This window comes from Schistocerca serialis, chromosome 7 (genome assembly GCF_023864345.2).
Source record: "Schistocerca serialis cubense isolate TAMUIC-IGC-003099 chromosome 7, iqSchSeri2.2, whole genome shotgun sequence".
Taxonomy (NCBI): Eukaryota; Metazoa; Arthropoda; class Insecta; order Orthoptera; family Acrididae; genus Schistocerca; species Schistocerca serialis.
Genome location: NC_064644.1, coordinates 575,825,224 through 575,843,551, shown reverse-complemented (window position 1 = coordinate 575,843,551; position 18,328 = coordinate 575,825,224). Strand labels below are relative to the sequence as shown.

The 18,328-nt window shown below is 43.6% G+C and overlaps 1 protein-coding gene across 1 annotated transcript in view; it reads left to right on the top strand.

The window, feature by feature from the left end:
- The window catches only part of LOC126412719 (aminopeptidase N-like), a 276,843-nt gene that overhangs the window by 17,131 nt on the left and 241,384 nt on the right, over positions 1–18,328 (top strand). The gene's annotated exons all lie outside the window — the stretch shown is intronic.

The following is an 18,328-nucleotide window of genomic DNA, read 5'->3' as shown; positions in this document are numbered from 1 at the left end:
ATAATTCTGTGTTCCCTTTACCATATCCCTCATTAAAGACATATTCTTTCTATTTACGTGTCCAAGACTGCAGTGTCAAAAACCTTCCGCTGAGTATACTGAATGACTAACATTTCTATGTTTACTGTCAATTTTATCCAATTTAAAAATACCCCTTCCGTGACTTGCTGTAGTTATAACTTCACCAGTTTCGTTGCTTACTACTTGCCCCATGCATGTCAAAAATTACTGTATTGCCCTTCTTGACAATTTCCCCTACACCCAGTAGGTCAGTCGCAACATTTTTTATGTAATGAACATCATGTGCTGTAACCATATCGGGTTCACCATTTACACTTACATGTAGGTCTAGTTTTCCAGCCAAATGACGCTGGAGCTCGCTGCCACCAACAGTAGATATTCCCATATGTCTTATCTTTAACATCATAAAGAAGAGATTCGTCTTCAACAATATGCATAGATGCACCTGAGTCTAAAATCCAACCCAGCTGACGATTACCCACATCTCCAAAAGAATAAAAACATGAGAGTGCCTTACCTTTATTATTGTTCCCTCTCTCTGGGCTATCAGCTACATACCTTTTTTGCTGCTTACCTGACCTTGGGTTTACTTTTTCTCTGCATTGAGGTGCAATATGCCCCTTCTTCTGACATCTATAGCACATCACTGATTTCTTCTTTTGTTTTTTGAATAAATAGCAGGTGCAGTTTCTTTCACCAGTACATAACAGCTTGAAGTACTCCTTGCATCCCCTACGTATACCTGAGCTTTCCAGCCCCGTAATCATCGGCACATACCTTTCGGGCAGTCCTGCCAACAGTAGTGTCCCTATCCATTTGTCAGCGATCTCAAACCCAATGTTTCTCAATCGGTTCGATGTGGCTATTGTTTCTTTTGACGTATTCGTTTACACTCTTGCATTTGTCCAGCTGAGTGGTAGTTAACTCACATAATAATCCTACTTTCCTTGTAAGACCTCCATCCTCAAATGCACTTTGTAATTTCTCCCAGACTTCTTTCGCTGTTTCAGCTTTTTCAACGTGAAAGTAATTCACTGGCCCAACTAGTAATATCAACTTTGATTTTGCTTTCCTATCCTTACTCGAATAATTCTGATCTGTTGATTTCATTGTCCCATACACCACATCCCATAGTTCGTCTAAACGTTAATATGCTTCTACTGCAAATATCCATGTTGCATAGTTTTCGCGACCCGTAAGTCAATCTGCAGAATTAGTGCCGCGCTCATTTTACAGTAACTTTTCTCTTTCTTGATGAAAAGAATAATACCGGAGAATAACACAAAAGAGTTGCACTCGTCTTATAAGGATAACTCGTACTTCACGCAAGTGCGCTACTTAGAACTTTTACAATACTTTCTCACTATTATATTATGTATTTCAAATGCATCGCTGGGCCCACAAGCTATTAGAGTCGACAGAGGTGAATAAGTAATGGTGAGTAAAACACATTTAGCGCCAGTAACTATATTTGCACTTCCAGATAAAATACATCGAGCACAACAACCAAGGAACATTTAATTACATACGTAAAATTCAGGGCGTACAATAGCACCAGAGAGGTGTATTATATTCCATATGATGCACTTTGCCGTCGTTTCACACGAAATACATTGTTCACACAATTCCAACAGGCACTGTACACAGCAACATCAATTACTGCACTAATTTTCGTCTTCGATGAATTCAGTGGGTTTGTCGGAAATTGTTTTTCATATGTAGGAGCAGCATCTGTAACACTGTTATTGGAATTTTCTGTACCTTTTACAAGTGAAATTCGACATTTCACCAATTTTTTAAATATTCGTTCAGTGTTACGGCCGATTTCGAGCAAAACAGGTTGATATATGCAAAAGTAACAAATAAAGTAAGTATTTAGCATGCACTGTTAAAAAAAAACACGTTGTAAACAAAGGACCAAGCAAAGATAATCTTTCTCACAGCCTTCTAGACTCATCTGCAGTTCGTTTCGATTGTGTGAACGAAAAATTAACGCACAAAACTTCTAGCATAGAGAAGGCGTGGGTCACAGCATAGGAAAATGGGGAGTGGCAGGTTCAGACGCTCAAAGAAACGTTTTTAAATCATATTTCTAGTCAGAATTCGATTATGAAACTTGGCGAAGCTATTCTTAAAGAATCAATCTAATAAATTACGCAATAAAAAATTCGAGTTTTTTTAGCAATTTTGCCCTACAACTTCTCTTAAAAATATCGGATGTTACTTTTGTAAATCACTTCTTCTATCTTCTATTGAAAAGCGAACTTCAGTGACTGATTTTCACTGCTGTGTTTAGATGTTAGACACGAATCTTTCCCACTTGCCTGATCAGATACCAGTTGACGTCTGGGCTGATGCCAGACACGTTCTGTCGGGGACGGATCTAGGGATCTGCCTGGGTATGGTACAACGTCAACATCACGCGTGTCGTTCAGACATAGGAGCCGTTTGTGGACGGGCGTTCTCCTGTTGAAATAGCAGCACAAAAGCACGCAGGATGTCGTGCCGTCAGGGTTCCTTCCTACTGCCACCTCAAGTCATACCCAGTGGTTCGCCACGAGTAACACCGCTCTGCTACTCAAAAATGTTGGAATAGTGGGACGTCTCCCCGAGTCACCGCCATACCGGCTGATGACGGTCGTCCGGTGAAGTGCAGAACCGCGTTTAATCGCTGAACACTGTGCGACAAAATTCGTCAACAGTGCACGCTTCACGGTCGAGGCACCACTGGAAATGCGGCCGTTTGTGTTGTAGTGATGCCCGCGAGACAGTAATTCCCAAGTCTGGCTGCTCATAATTTCCAGTGAGTGGTTCAGCATAACACAAAAAGTTGCAAGAAGTCCAGCCCGTATCTCGGACGGCAGGCGTAGATATGGAAGGGTTGCAGTACGCTCGGTGCGCGATGCTACGATGCTCGCTCGTAGTGGTCAGATGCTCTGGACTGAAGCGTCGCCTACAAGTATGCCAGCCCTTAGCTTTCTGCGCGAACTATTTCTTGAATGTGAAATTTAAAACTTCGGCTTTCGTAAGCCTTAAACCCGCTTAGCTATTTTACGTAGGACCAGAGTGATGTCGGGTTCTCCACCAGATCGTTTGCTAGTTGTTGTGCGCTTCGCGCGTAGATCTTTTTACAGTCGCGCGAATGTCTACTAACGTTTGCCTGTCGTCATTTCCGCGTTCTCTTTTGAATCGGAAGTGCAACAGCCTTCGCTTGCTCAGCATTGCCCGAGAGTCGTTCTTAAACTACGGCGGGTGTTTTCCGACCTTAATCCGCTTACTAGGCACGATTTACAATTCGCCTGCAAGTCCGCGGTCTCGAGGCACGGTGTCGACGGCATACGGACCACGAAAGCTCGCGATCTCAGCCCATCTGCCATCGACAGTCATTTTACAGTCATTGCGCTGCAACCAACAATCTGTGTGGTTCGTCAGTATGATGATCCCGTGTCCGTCATGCGAACTATTCAACCTTTCTAAATCTGTGGAACATGGTGGTAAGCTGCGTGTGCACATCCTGTGTTACGATATCCACATGAAAATTCCAGTAACAGTTTTTCTTGTTTAGGACCAGGGCCACTGAGTGGAACCTTAGTGAAAAGTGACACCACATCAAAACAAACTAATATGTCCTCCGGTTCAATCAAGTGTTGCAACAGCCGAATCGGATTTTTCCTCCCGATGTTGCAGAACTGTTTAAATATTTCCTCACAACCATGTATTTCAAATGGAACGAAGAGTTCTGTCAACATAAGAATGGTGTTGCTATGGGGAGCCCCTCAAGACCGGTTATAGCGAACTTCCTTATGGAAAAATTCGACGGGCAGCCATTGGAAACTGCGAACGAGAAACCGAATATTTGGTCCCGTTACGTGGATGACACGTTTGTTTTCTGACGGCACGGCAGGGAGGAACTGGATCGTTTTCACAAACATCTGAACGGGATCCATCCGAAGATTCAGTTTACCATGGAGGAGGAGGCTGGCGGAAGATTATGTTTTCTTGATGTACTAGTTTTCAAGAAAAAAGATGGTAGCTTGGGCCACACGGTTTACCGAAAACCCCATGCACGCAAACAGTTACCTACACCGGTATTCGAACCATCAGCCACAACAAAAGCGAGGCATCACGAAAATATTGGCGGATAGAGCCAGGAAAATATGCGAACCAGAGCTGCTTGACGCAGAATTAAAACATCTCAACAACCCCTTACTCGAGAATGGTTATTCTTTCACCGAGGTGAATAGAGCGTTAAGACCACCGCCTAGAAATCGTAGCGATGCTCAAGCTCCGGTAAAATCTAAAGTTCTCATGCCATCCATTAAGGACCTGACTGACCGCATAGCAAAAATCCTGAAAAAGCGGAACACGGCAGTAAGCTATATATACATCTATACGGCAGATAAAAGATGACCCAAAATCGGCCAAGGATGCTCGCCAACCGCTGGAAAAAGCTGTAATTTATAGGATTCCATGTAGTTGTAGGGAGGTGTACGTGGGTACTACAAAAAAACTGTCAAAAAACGACTCGAAGAACAAAGAATGGTTCATATGGCTCTAAGCACTATGGGACTTAACATCTGAGGTGATCAGTTCCCTAGACTTAGAACTACTTAAACCTAAGAACATCACACACATCCATGCCCGAGGCGGGATTCGAAACTGCGACTGTAGCAGCAGCGCGGTTCCGGATTGAAGTGCCTGGAACTGCTCAGCCACAGCGGCTGGCACTCGAAAAGCACAAGGGCAATTGCAGAGGGGAGGTTGACACTTCAGCTGTTGCAGAACATGACTTACAGCTAGGAGACCACCACCTTCATTTTGATAGGACTCAAGTACTCAAAAAATGTTCAAATGTGTGTGAAATCTTATGGGGCTTAACTGCTAAGGTCATCAGTCCCTAAGCTTACACACTCCTGCACCTAAATTATCCTAAGGACAAACACCCACACCCATGACCGAAGGAGGACTCGAACCTCCGCCGGGACCAGCCGCACATTCCATGACTTCTGCTCCTCAGACCGCTTTTTTTTCCCAAGACTCGTACTCGGGACCTTTGCCTTTCGCGAGTAAGTGCTCTTCCAACTTTTTTTTTTTTTTTGCCAAGTGCCATACCATGTTTTTTTTCCCCACGCTGAGCTACTTTTGTTTTCCTTTGTCTCTCGCGGGCAAGTGCTCTACCATCTTTTTTTTATCTTTTTTTTTATTCAGAAAATTGTGCACTATCACACAACGCATTAATCATATACGGTAGTTGTTCCTCTTTTTTTTGTTTTTTTGTTTTTTGTTTTTTTTTTTTTTGTTTAGGAAGGTCAGGGCATGGTACACGCCGCACTAGCAGTGGCGTCTCTTCACGGCACTGCCAGTGCGTCGAGACCCAAACCCCTCCCACCCCTTTTTTCATGTCCCCTGTTGGGTCATAGCCCTAAGTGTGCAGAAATCTTAACACAACTCTCATTCTCCGATGTAAGAAAGACAAAGAAACCTCTTCTCTGAGTAGAAACTGAACACTGACAAAACTTAACAATTCTTCTAGAATCACACAGACACTTAGGAAGACGAACACGAGTAATTCTGAACAAAATATTTAAAAAGAAAACCTTTCGTGTAACATAGAAGTTTCGGAAGCAAGGTAATAGTAAATAATAATAAGAACAAAAGTGACTTTTACTTTTCTTCTGTTCGTTCTCGTTCAAGGTGTTGTAGTGATTCCACATATTTAACCGACACCCATTCTTTCAAAAATGATCTTCAGCATGTTGCCATAGTGCTTCTTGTGGTTGCGATACGTGCTGATTTTTGCGTATTCACACTTCATGTAAACGCGGAATTCTATCTCGTTGTCCGACCCAAGTTGGTTGATGACATAACTAACATATTTTCCTAGTAACCAGCTAATGGCGTTGGTTTTTAATTTCGGAAAGTCTGTCATGTCTGGTCTCAGGAGGAGCGATGGCGTTATACATTCCGTCGAGGATCTGGTGACAAAGGCGATTTGTTGAGACCGCTCGGCTAATCCCGCGCGGCAGACTCAAGTACTGGCAGACACAAGTGGATACCGCGAAAGGCTATACAGAAAGGTCATAGAGATTGTAAAACACGCCACTACGAAGGAGGAGGGCGTGAAATTGAATGAAATTTGGATCCCGGTGCTGAAGAAGCTGTGTACCAGTCTTCCACCGTGGGATGACAGCAACAGCGGACGACGGCAGTCGACAACGGCCAGTTGCGCTCGCGTATTCAAAACACGTCACGTCACGCCACTTCGCGGAAGCGGAATTTTGCTCTAGTCAGTGACGACCCAGGAAATTCGGCAAATCTACGAACCCTCTTGAAAATGTCCTCCACAGGTGGTGACGAAACGTTGAGTTTTAATGTGAAATCCATTCGACACGGCATAATAGCCCCGAGCATTTTATTAATTGCGACAATTCTGGCCGTGAAAGTTTACATTTTACACCTTATTAAAACAATGACACATACAAGACAGTTCACTAACGACGTAATATGAACGTCACATAAATCTAGACGTAATTGACAACGGCAATTAAGGCCGAAACTCTGTCGTGAACAAAGATTAGTTATTACAAGTAGCTATTTGCTGCATCTCTAATACTCATGCCTTTACCAGCTCAATATGACATTATACATTCCTAGTCGCGCCATTCATCGCCCCTAGTGTTGGCTTCTATCTTCTCTGAAAATAAACGCCGGCCAGGGTGGCCGAGCGGCTCTAGGCGCTTCAGTCTGGAACCACGAGATCGTTACGGTCGCAGGTTCGAATCTTGCCTCGGGCATGGATGTGTGTGATGTCCTTAGGTTACTTAGGTTTAAGTAGTTCTAAGTTCTAGGGGACTGATGACCTCAGATATTAAGTCCCATTGTCCTCAGAGCCATTTGAACCATTTTGTCATTTTTTTAAATAAACTTTCATAAGGATGAAATTTTTACTAACACATCCGACTGGCATGGAAATAGCGAAATATCGATTTTGTAGCGCCCCCTGCAAAATATTCACAGTGTAACACCAGAACAGCATCTAGTGGGCGCGTTGGCATCACCGTTCAATTGATGAAGCCTACTACTGACCCGCTACTGTCTACTGTAACAGCGATCTTTAACCTCTCCTCAAATAAAAGCGTTTTTCACTGAGGCCTGGAAACAGCGACAAGTTAAGCCACTACTTAAAGTCACTACATAAAAAGGACGTTGCGACAGAGCCCTCTGATTATCGACGTATTTGCATTCTCTCTGCAAGACCGTAGAATATATAGTCCACGACCAGCTAACCAACTACCTAATTACAAACAACGTACAAGACGAATACCAAGCAGGCTTCCATAAACATCGCAGCAAAACTTCTGCCTTAATAAAGCCCACAAAGGACCTTGGCGCTTGCGATTGATGCACATGAGGCGACTGTCTTGTGTTTCTTTTTTTTTTTTATTTGGTCATCAGTCTGCTGACTGGTTTGATGCGGCCCGCCACGAATTCCTTTCCTGTGCTAACCTCTTCATCTCAGATTAGCACTTGCAACCTACGTCCTCAATTATTTGCTTGACGTATTCCAATCTCTGTCTTCCTCTACAGTTTTTGCCCTCTACAGCTCCCTCTAGTACCATGGAAGTCATTCCCTCATTCCCTCATGTCTTAGCAGATGTCCTATCATCCTGTCCCTTCGCCTTATCAGTGTTTTCTACATATTCCTTTCCTCTCCGATTCTCCATAGAACCTCGTCATTCCTTACCTTATCAGTCCACCTAATTTCTAACATTCGTCTATAGCACCGCATCTCAAATGCTTCGATTCTCTTCTGTTCCGGTTTTCCCACAGTCCACGTTTCACTACCATACAATGCTGTACTCCAGACGTACATCCTCAGAAATTTCTTCCTCAAATTAAGGCCGGTATTTGATATTAGTAGACTTCTCTTGGCCATAAATGTCTTTTTTGCCATAGCGAGTCTGCTTTTGATGTCCTCCTTGCTCCGTCCGTCATTGGTTATTTTACTGCCTAGGTAGCAGAATTCCTTAACTTCATTGACTTCGTGACCATCAATCCTGACATTAAGTTTCTCGCTGTTCTCATTTCTGCTACTTCTCATTAGCTTCGTCTTTCTCCGATTTACTCTCAAACCATACTGTGTACTCATTAGACTGTTCATTCCGTTCAGCAGATCATTTAATTCTTCTTCACTTTCAGTCAGGATAGCAATGTCATCAGCGAATCGTATCATTGATATACTTTCACCTTGTATTTTAATTCCACTCCTGAACCTTTCTTTTATTTCCATCATTGCTTCCTCGATGTACAGATTGAAGAGTAGGGGCGAAAGGCTACAGCCTTGTCTTACACCCTTCTTCAAACGAGCACTTCGTCCTTGATCGTCCACTCTTATTATTCCCTCTTGGTTGTTGTACATATTGTATATGACCCGTCTCTCCCTATAGCCTACCCCTACTTTTTTCAGAATCTCGAACAGCTTGCACCATTTTATATTGCCGAACGCTTTTTCCAGGTCGACATATCCTATGAAAGTGTCTTCATTTTTCTTTAGCCTTGCTTCCATTATTAGCCGTAACGTCAGAATTGCCTCTCTCGTCCCTTTACTTTTCCTAAAGCCAAACTGATCGTCACCTAGCGCATTCTCAATTTTCTTTTCCATTCTTCTGTATATTATTCTTGTAAGCAGCTTCGATGCTGACCAGAAATCCTTGTCTTCCTTCCACTTCACTTCACTGACCCCTACTATATCTAGATTGAGCCTTTGCATTTCCCTTTTCAGATTTTCTAGTTTCCCTACCACGTTCAAGCTTCTGACATTCCACGCCCCGACTCGTAGAACGTTATCCTTTTGTTGATTATTCAATCTTTTTCTCATGGTAACCTCCCCCTTGGCAGTCCCCTCCCGGAGGTCCGAATGGGGGACTATTCCGGAATCTTTTGTCAATGGAGAGATCATCATGACACTTCTTCAATTACAGGCCACATGTCCTGTGGATACACGTTACGTGTCTTTAATACACTGGTTTCCATTGCCTTCCGCATCCTCATGTCGTTGATCATTGCTGATTCTTCCGCCTTTAGGAGCAATTTCCCACCCCTAGGACAAGAGAGTGCCCTGAACCTCTATCTGCTCCTCCGCCCTCTTTGACAAGGCCTTTGGCAGAATGAGGCTGACTTCTTATGCCGGAAGTCCGCCATGGGGTAGGTGTACCCATTAAACAATGTCCACGTATTTGGATAGGTTTCGGGTTTTTTGCCTCTTCTCTCTCCGATGGTAGATACTGATTTAGTCGACAAAAGCAGCGTTTACGAAAAGTCGACTACATACCTATTATGCAAAGGCCACATAACTCTAGTCCATGGGCAGTAGCTGAAAGTTAATTAAACTATCGAGCGTTCGGGATTCTTGCACGACTCGTTTGAAAAAATGCGCAAAATTTCCTTTAAGTTGCTTTATTGTCTTTAAACCACGGAAAACGGCTATCGAGTCCGTATTTAGTATGCCGACATAAATCATGCAATGATACTTTTTGTCTCTGTTACAAGTTCACACCCGAAAACAGTCATAAGATATTTAGTCCTACCCGACATTTTTTAAAGTCGTAAACAATGACTGACCCACGACTACTTGCGAGTTAACACAGTCAGTCGTTCAGTAGGCTTCTTGTATAGAAGTGGCCGCCATAATGTCTCGTAATCGGCACGAAACACGCCACGCGGAGTTTATGTACGACGTGGAATATTCGCACGCGAATATCTCCAAAAATAAAACACTTACAAAGCTGAAAATTTCACAAAATACTCAGTTTTGTAGCCGCTTTTCATCAACGACACGCGAACCTGTCAAATGCGCGAATTTCTTCATTTTGATACACATTAGATCAGTGCGGTTTAACGTAGATGTTTACCAGAGGACGGCTCCCGAGCGACTATATCGACTGATAGATGTGAGGCTAAAAGCCCTATTCCTATGGGCTGGTATGTTCAGCAGCCGATCAGATCAGCTCGAGCACTTCTATACTCGCAGAATTTTCAATGTCAGCCAATCAGTTTAATACAAGTAATTTAGATTAGAAATCTCGTAATTCCGAAACTAAATAAAATTAAATGAAAACAAAAAGCGATTTATTTCCACAAAATGAATTACTAATAAATTTAATACTCAACGCCCATTCTGGCTGCCCTTTACAAAATCAAACTCACAAATTCCTCTATTGCACAACTTTCTCACGCATAGACGTACATAGTTTTAAATAAAATATCACATTCTCGCTTTACGTATATACTTTATTCACTGTCTGAGTCATTCCAAAACACTCACACGACCAAAACATCATGAAGTAAAAATGGTTCAAATGGCTCTGATCACTATGGGACTTAACATCTGAGGTCATCAGTCCCCTATAACTTAGACCAACTTAAACCTAACTAACCTAAGAACATCACACACATCTATGCCCGAGGCAGGATTCGAACCTGCGTTCGTAGCGGTCGCGCGGTTCAAGACTGAAGCGCCTAGAACCGCTCGGCCACACCGGCCGTCACAATGAAGTAATTGTAGTGTCGGCGGACTTGCCAACACTACGCACACTAATTGAAAGAGGCGGCCAAGATGCACGCGCTAACTCACGCAGGCGGGCGTTAGATCTGAAACAGGGTACGTAATGAATGTTATAAAGAAAAGTACGTAGCTGCTGGAATACTCAACTTTAATCCATCCTTGTTGTACATCGCTCTTGACGATACAAGTGAGACTCGGTAGATACATGCAATGTAATGCTAATGGCGCCTTGCTAGGTCGTAGCCATTGACTTAGCTGAAGGCTATTCTAACTATCTGCTCTGCAAATGAGCGAGACTTCGCCAGTGTGCTTCGCTAGCTAAGTCGTCCATACAACTGGGGCGAGTGCTAGTCAGTCTCTCGACACCTGCCGTGTGGTGGCGCTCGGTCTACGATCACTGACAGTGGCGACACGCGGGTCTGACATGTACTAATGGACCGCGGCCGATTTAAAGCTACCACCTAGCAAGTGTGGTGTCTGGCGATGACACCACAGTAATAATATTCCAAAGTACTTTTAATTACTTCAGACCTCTGTGGTAATTACACTAAAGAAAATTCCACAAAATTAGATTATATCAGCTATTCTCTTGTTTGTAGTTTCAGTTATTAACATAGATGAATACACGTGTTATGCATAGAATTTGGTATACTAATCTTTCATAGCACTTCTTCAGATTCATAGAGAGTGTGTGTAGGTATTGTAAGCAGCGTTAAGCAAGCACAACAGCTCGCTCCGGCCATCAGCCAGCGTAAGCTGTGCCAGCGTCAGAACCAAACGTCTCCTCTCCTCTCCACTCCACAGCAAGCTACGCTTTCAATGCGAGAAGACAACTCGTAATAATTTGCTACGTTACACGTTGACTCCGACATTTTATTAGACAAACTTAGCAGCCTAAATCTCTCGCGAAACGCAGTGCATTGGTTTTGCTCATACCTGTCATGTCCGACACCATGAAGTCTCAGTGTAGGCGTGTAGTATGAGGCGTCGCCCAGGGTTCGGTAACGGGTAATATACTCTTTTCATTGCACGTAAATGATGACTCAACAGTTTTGCCATACTGCTGCAAAGACCACATGTACACTCATGACCGAAGCGTAAAAACGATAAACCTGAAGACAGCAATCGAGAGTCTCAGTACCGACGTTTTTGCAGTATCAAAAAGGGGGCGCGGGATATAGAGTTAAAGCGGAGCCTGTCCAAAACCCAAGCGGTACTTCTCGATCAAGCTAGGCTCATCAGCGCGAAATATCGGGAATCCCTACCATCTTTAAATGGGTCAAATATCAACTTCTCTCCTTCAGCAAAGTGTCTAGGAGTAATAACAAATGAAAATCTAAATTGGACTGAGCAAGTAACTGTAATGTGCAAGAAGGCGTCGGCACCTCTCTATGCGCTACAAAAACATAAAAAGCTCTTCCCTTTTGACCTGAAAAATTATTGATTATTATTGATGAGAGCGATGTTATTCAGTAAGGTCTATCTCAGGAAAGCTAAAAGCGTCTGTAATCGATTATAAATGCCTGTATTCATTGTATCTGTGATGTTCGACTCTTTGATCATACAGGGTGACAATTATTGAACTGTGTGTAACAAAATTGTTATAACTTCTGAAATGTTTGCGTTAGGACGTTCAAACTGCACGGTTGGCCGCGGGGCACGGTGGGAATTAGTATGCGCTGTACGGTTTGGTTTAGCGACGAGGCCCACTTTCATCTGGATGGGTGCGTCAATAGTCAGAATTGCCGCATTAGGGGAACTGAGAATCCGCATTTCGCTATCGAGAAATCTCTTCACCCTCAATGGGTGACTGTGTGGTGTGCAGTGTCTTGTCGCGGAATAATCGGTACGATATTCCTCAATGGCACGGTGAATACCGAACGGTACGGAAGATTATTTCATCCCTTTTATCCAAAAAAAATGGCTCTGAGCACTTGCATGGGGGCTTATTTATATTAATGAATGCAAATACTTTTATGGTTTTTAGTAGCTGTATGTCCGGCTACGCAGTCTCGTAAACGGTTGACCCTGACTAGTTTTTGTACGCAATCTGACTGCATGGAACAACAACAAAGAATAAAAGAAAATTTTCGTTAACACAATTAATTAATTAATTAAGTCCCCAGCAACTATAAAACCTACGAAACCAAAACACAAGTGTAATTGTTCTGTGTGTGGGAGTGTGATTCAACGTACAGATCTGGCACGGTTCCTCTTCGATAAGACAAGAAACTTCAAATACCATTTATACTGAAGTGATAAAAAAAATAAGAAATACTATAATTGCGCAAGAAAACCAGAATTACACTCTAATACAAGAACACAAGCCAAATGCTTTGTTGACTGAACCTGTAATGACGCATTATTCAGGACATTGAAATAACGAGAAAAAAAGAAAAGGAGTTTGTTACCTTCATTTATATTGATGAAAAGCACTCTAATCATTACAATATCTCCACACCGACTCGCTACTACCACATCTCAACAAGAACTGACTGCTGCCACATCTCGACAAGCACTCTTCACTACGACATCTCAGCAAGCACTGGCCTCCACTACTTCTCAATAATCACTGCCAGTGGAGGCGGCGAAACAAAACTCTCTGGCGCTGTGGCTCAGTGTAGCCACCTTTCACACTATGGGACTTAACATCTATGGTCATCAGTCCCCTAGAACTTAGAACTACTTAAACCTAACTAACCTAAGGACATCACACAACACCCAGTCATCACGAGACAGAGAAAATCCCTGACCCCGCCGGGAATCCAACCCGGGAACCCGGGCGTGGGAAGCGAGAATGCTACCGCACGACCACGAGATGCGGACCCTTTTATCCAAAGTAGTAGTATTGTGTGAAAACTTAAGGGACTTAACTGCTAAGGTCATCAGTCCCTAAGCTTACACACTACTTAACCTAAATTATCGTAAGGACAAACACTCACACCCATGCCCGAGGGAGGACTCGAACTTCCGCCGGGACCAGCCGCGCAGTCCATGACTATAGCGCCTTAGACCGCTCGGCTAATCCCGCGCGGCTTTATCCAAAGTGACCCTGATTTCGGCAACATGTAGCTCATGCGAGACAAAGCTCGATCCCATCGAAGCAGGAGAGTGTTTGATGACCTGGAGGAGTACTTTGCATTCAGGCTCTGGGGTACCCAGAGGCCACTGGCATGGGCCTCAACTGGCCACCATATTCTCCGGATATGAACAGACGCGACTCCTTTTTGTGAGACTATATTAAAGACAAGATGTACAGCAATAACCCCAAAACCATTGCTGAGCTGAAAACAGCTATTCAGGAAGTCATCGACAGAATCGATGTTCCGACACATCAGCGGGTCATGCAGAATTTCGCTATTCGTCTGCGCCACATCACCGCCATTGACGGCAGGCATATTAGACATGTTATAACCTAAATCCGAATCTCTGTAGTGACGTTTACGTGTTGTTTAAAGTGTGTGCAAGCCGTTTTTCTCATACAGTTCAATAATTGTCATCTTGTGTTTTGCCATCATATGCACAGCTATACTCTCTCTGTGGCCGGCCGGTGTGGCCGAGCGGTTCTAGGCGCTTCAGTTCGGAACCGCGTGACTGCTACGGTCGCAAGTTCGAATCCTGCCTCGAGCATGGATGTGTGTGATGTCCTTAGGTTAGTTAGGTTTAAGTAGTTATAAGTTCTAGGGGACTGATGACCTCAGATGTTTAATCCCATAGTGTTCAGAGCCATTTGAACTCTCTGTGTGCAGGCAAGCGCAGAGATTTCCGCACTCTCTGTCTTCTCTAGTCCCTTATCAACGTGTACTGTCCTCCACACCTCTCCTCGACCTTAACTCTCTTTTCTGAACGCCTTGACAAAAACATGCGTTTCCATCATAGCAAAATCCTTTCTTCCCCACTCCATCGTTCAGCCACTATTTCGACGTCGTTCTCAGTAGCAGGAACCCGACTCTGAAATAACTTCCCGCGTTATATTAGAGAACCGCATAACATCTCCAGCTTCAGAAGGCAGTTAATGACTTTATATTAAAAATGAAGAAATTCCTCCAGCTGTGTTTAAGGTGTCGATTTTATTTTGGCAACTAGTTTCAACGTTGTAACAACGTCATCTTCAGGCCCATACACTTGTTGACGTCAACTGCGTGGTGGTTAGTTACTAACCACCATCCACACGGAGCACGTCCGTATTCTCACCACTGACTTCTAGTATCAGCCACACACGGTTGACGTCAACAAGTGTATGGGCCTGAAGATGACGTTGTTACAACGTTGAAACTAGTTGCCAAAATAAAATCGACACCTTAAATACTGCTTGCGGAATTTCTTCATTTTTAATATAAATTTATACCAGCTGATGTCTCACTGTCCTCCGTTTCAACTATGGATGTACGAAGTTAAGACTTATCTGCTAAAGCAAAAATAATGATTTCCGTTGTCCCTGTACACAGTCGTTCCCCTCCTACTACATTCTTTCCAACCTGATCTTCCTCATTGCCCAGTATTCTTAGCCGATGCAGTATTTTTAAATTTCCTTTCCCCAGAACTCCCTACATCATAAAACATCTATCTTCTACACCTATAAAGTCTTTTTTGTGTTGCCATTATTGTTACTATTATTATTATTAGTGACAGCAGCTGCAGTAGTACATGTGCTGCCCGTACTAACTTTATTAGTTCGTAGTATTATTTACACACATTGCCGCTTCAGACACTCGAATAATTGTAATACTTTTTTCACGCTAAGCTTCAGTCATCCGTTGCAACTAAATTTTATTATGCGGTACCGGTTCCGACAAATTAATTTGTCATCTTCAGAAGTCTGCAAAAAAAGTGATATTATAAATCTTTAGACCTTGGCTACACCTTTATGTGAAGAATAAAATGTACAAAAGCATAGTACTTCTATGAAGAAGATATTGATGTCTGCTAAACCAAGTAAGTTTCTGTAATATACCTTTTATACTTCACATAGATGTGTAGCCAAGATCTAAATATTTACAATGAATAAATTTTGTAGGCTTCTGAAGATGAAAATTAATTTGTCGAAACTGTTAAACCATAATAAAATTGATTTGAATTGCTGATTGAAATGTATCCAGAAAAAATAATACTACAGTTGCTGAAAATTACAGTCGTGAATAAGATAATTTTAATACTATTTGTCATATTATAATTGCTATTTTTTATGAAACTATGATATAAAAAACGTGCTGTGTACGTAAAACCTTGGACAAATGTAACAGAGGGCGTGATGGTGCTAATCACATCGGGTTAAATAATTACTACGAGGGGCGTTTAATTACTAAGGCAACACATTTTTTTCTGAAAGGAGCTTGGTTTTATTCAGGACTCCTGAACACCATACTATTCCCCACTCGTTTCGCTACAAAAGCCTGTTTTCGAACATGGTCTCCGTTCAACGCGGTGTTCTTACGCTTCCTTGCTAGGAGGGCGCGCATGATGCCACTCTAACACATCGACGTCAGGCGCAACGTCTTGTTGTACCAGTAACCTCCCCATCATCTTCGTACTGCTTCCTGTGGAGTGCATCTTTCGTTTAGCCAGAGCGATGGATCTCGGAAGGTGCGGGAAGTTTCGTCAGCACTACCAACAGCGGCGTCCACTTATGGACCGAGGAGTTTGATCACGACCCACCAGTCACCTCGAATGAGAGAGTGTCCGCACGTTCCAACACTGCAGGAGTCGCAGCTTTGTGCGGCCAGCCGGCATGCGAGAGATCGGACAGGTTTGCGCAACATTATTCAACGACTCATCGTGCTTTTGTTCACTGCCAGGTCTCCACAGACATTGTGCACGCGCGTATGAGTATCTGCGATGCTCCGCTTTTCCGCCAAAAGAAACTCAATGACAGCTCTCTGCTTGGAACGCACTTCCGTTACTGACGCGATTTTGAAGGTTTCACATGATGCCACCTATCGGAATTTCATAAAAATGTGTGTTGTAAAGAGAGTATTGTGCAATGTCTCGCAATAAATTCCATATTTTTTTCGACCGAAACTGGCCTAGAAACAAATGTGTTGCATTACTTATTGAATGCGCCTCATACTTTTTGTCACTATTGTACTGGATGGTTATAATTAAACTTTCCCTATTTAACACCTTATAACACGGAAACTAATTACCGTACGAGTGCCAAACTTGGTAGCTTTAATGTCGGAAATATAGGGTGCATGATTTCCATGCGTCACAACGCCACCGTCCAGTTCCAGTTATGGGCACCAGGTGCCGTGATCAGTCATCGTGATTCATAGTGTCACACATTTAGCTGGTCGCAGAGCACTTGTTGACATATCAACATAAGCTCGGACAAAAGGAGCAGGTTATTATTGCTGAAGTTCTATTATCAAAACAACAGTAATGCTGCAGCTGCACTTCGAGAATATTGTCAGCTGAAAGGATGACGGATGGGTCCTCTTTCTCCACCTGCTGTGCGGAGCACGATGAAGAAGTTCGAATTGACTGGAGAACTCGGCGTCGCTCCAGGAAGGGGCCGACGACCAGTTTCACCACAGGTGGTTGATGTCATCGCTATTGCTATGGCAAACAACGCTGCGAGCAATTCCCAATTGTCAGACAGTGCGCGTGCTGTGTCACGACAGTTGAACATCCCGTGGTCCACTGTACGGAAGGTGCTTCGAACCATTCTCAAGTGGTAACCGTACAAGATCCATACTGTACAGGAGCTTGCAGCATAGGACGCATAACTTTCTCGCAAGGATTGAAGTTGACAAGGGTTGGCCCTGGACCATCCTATGGACAGACGAAGCTCATTTTTCTCTGACGGGTGAGGTGAACACACAGAATTGCCGAGTGTGCGGATCTTCACCTCCAGTCACTGTGCATGACTTTCCTTTGTATGGTGAACGTTTCACCATACAGTGTGGCTTCACGACTACTTTCATCATTGCCCCATACTTTTTTGAACGGGTTGGGGCTTAAGGACCAAAGACGTGCAGCATGACTGGCCAGCGTTACTCCGATATGCCTCGCCAGGAGAGAGACGCATTGAACTCAATAGTTTTCATGCAAGATGGGGCCGCACCGCACGTAGCTCGTGAAGTTCACCTGCTTCTCCGAAACACATTTGGAAGCGGTCGAATTATCATCCTATCGTTTCCAAATGCTTCCCCGGCACGAGCCAGCCATTGTGGCCGAGCGGTTCTAGGCGCTTCAGTCTGGAACCGCGCTACCGCTACGGTCGCAGGTTCGAATCCTGCCTCGGGGATGGATGTGTGTGATGCCCTATTGGGCTGGTGACCTCAGATGTTAAGTCCCATAGTGCTCAGAGCCGTTTGAACCATTTTCTTCCCTGGCACGATCACCTGGTCTCACTTCCTGCGATTTCCAGTTGTGGGACTACCTGAAGGACAGAGTTTATCAGGGGAACATTCACACACATGCTGATCTGAAGCGCAGCATATCAAGAGAGCTAGCCATCATACGTGCGGACATGCTTGCTTCTCTGTCAGAATGCAGTGCTGCGATTTCAGACTCTTCCGGACACTGATGCTCGCCATATTGAGCCTCTTTTGTTGCAGTAATGATACCAGCATGTAATGGTATGATGTACTGTAGCAGCATATTAAAAGTCTTTCAACTGAACTGATTCTGCATTATTTCTCTTTCTCATGTCCTTGACATTAAGGCTACCAAGTTTGCTACTCGCACAATAACGTGTTAAATAGGGAAAGTTTAACTATAACCACCCGGTAGAAAACACAG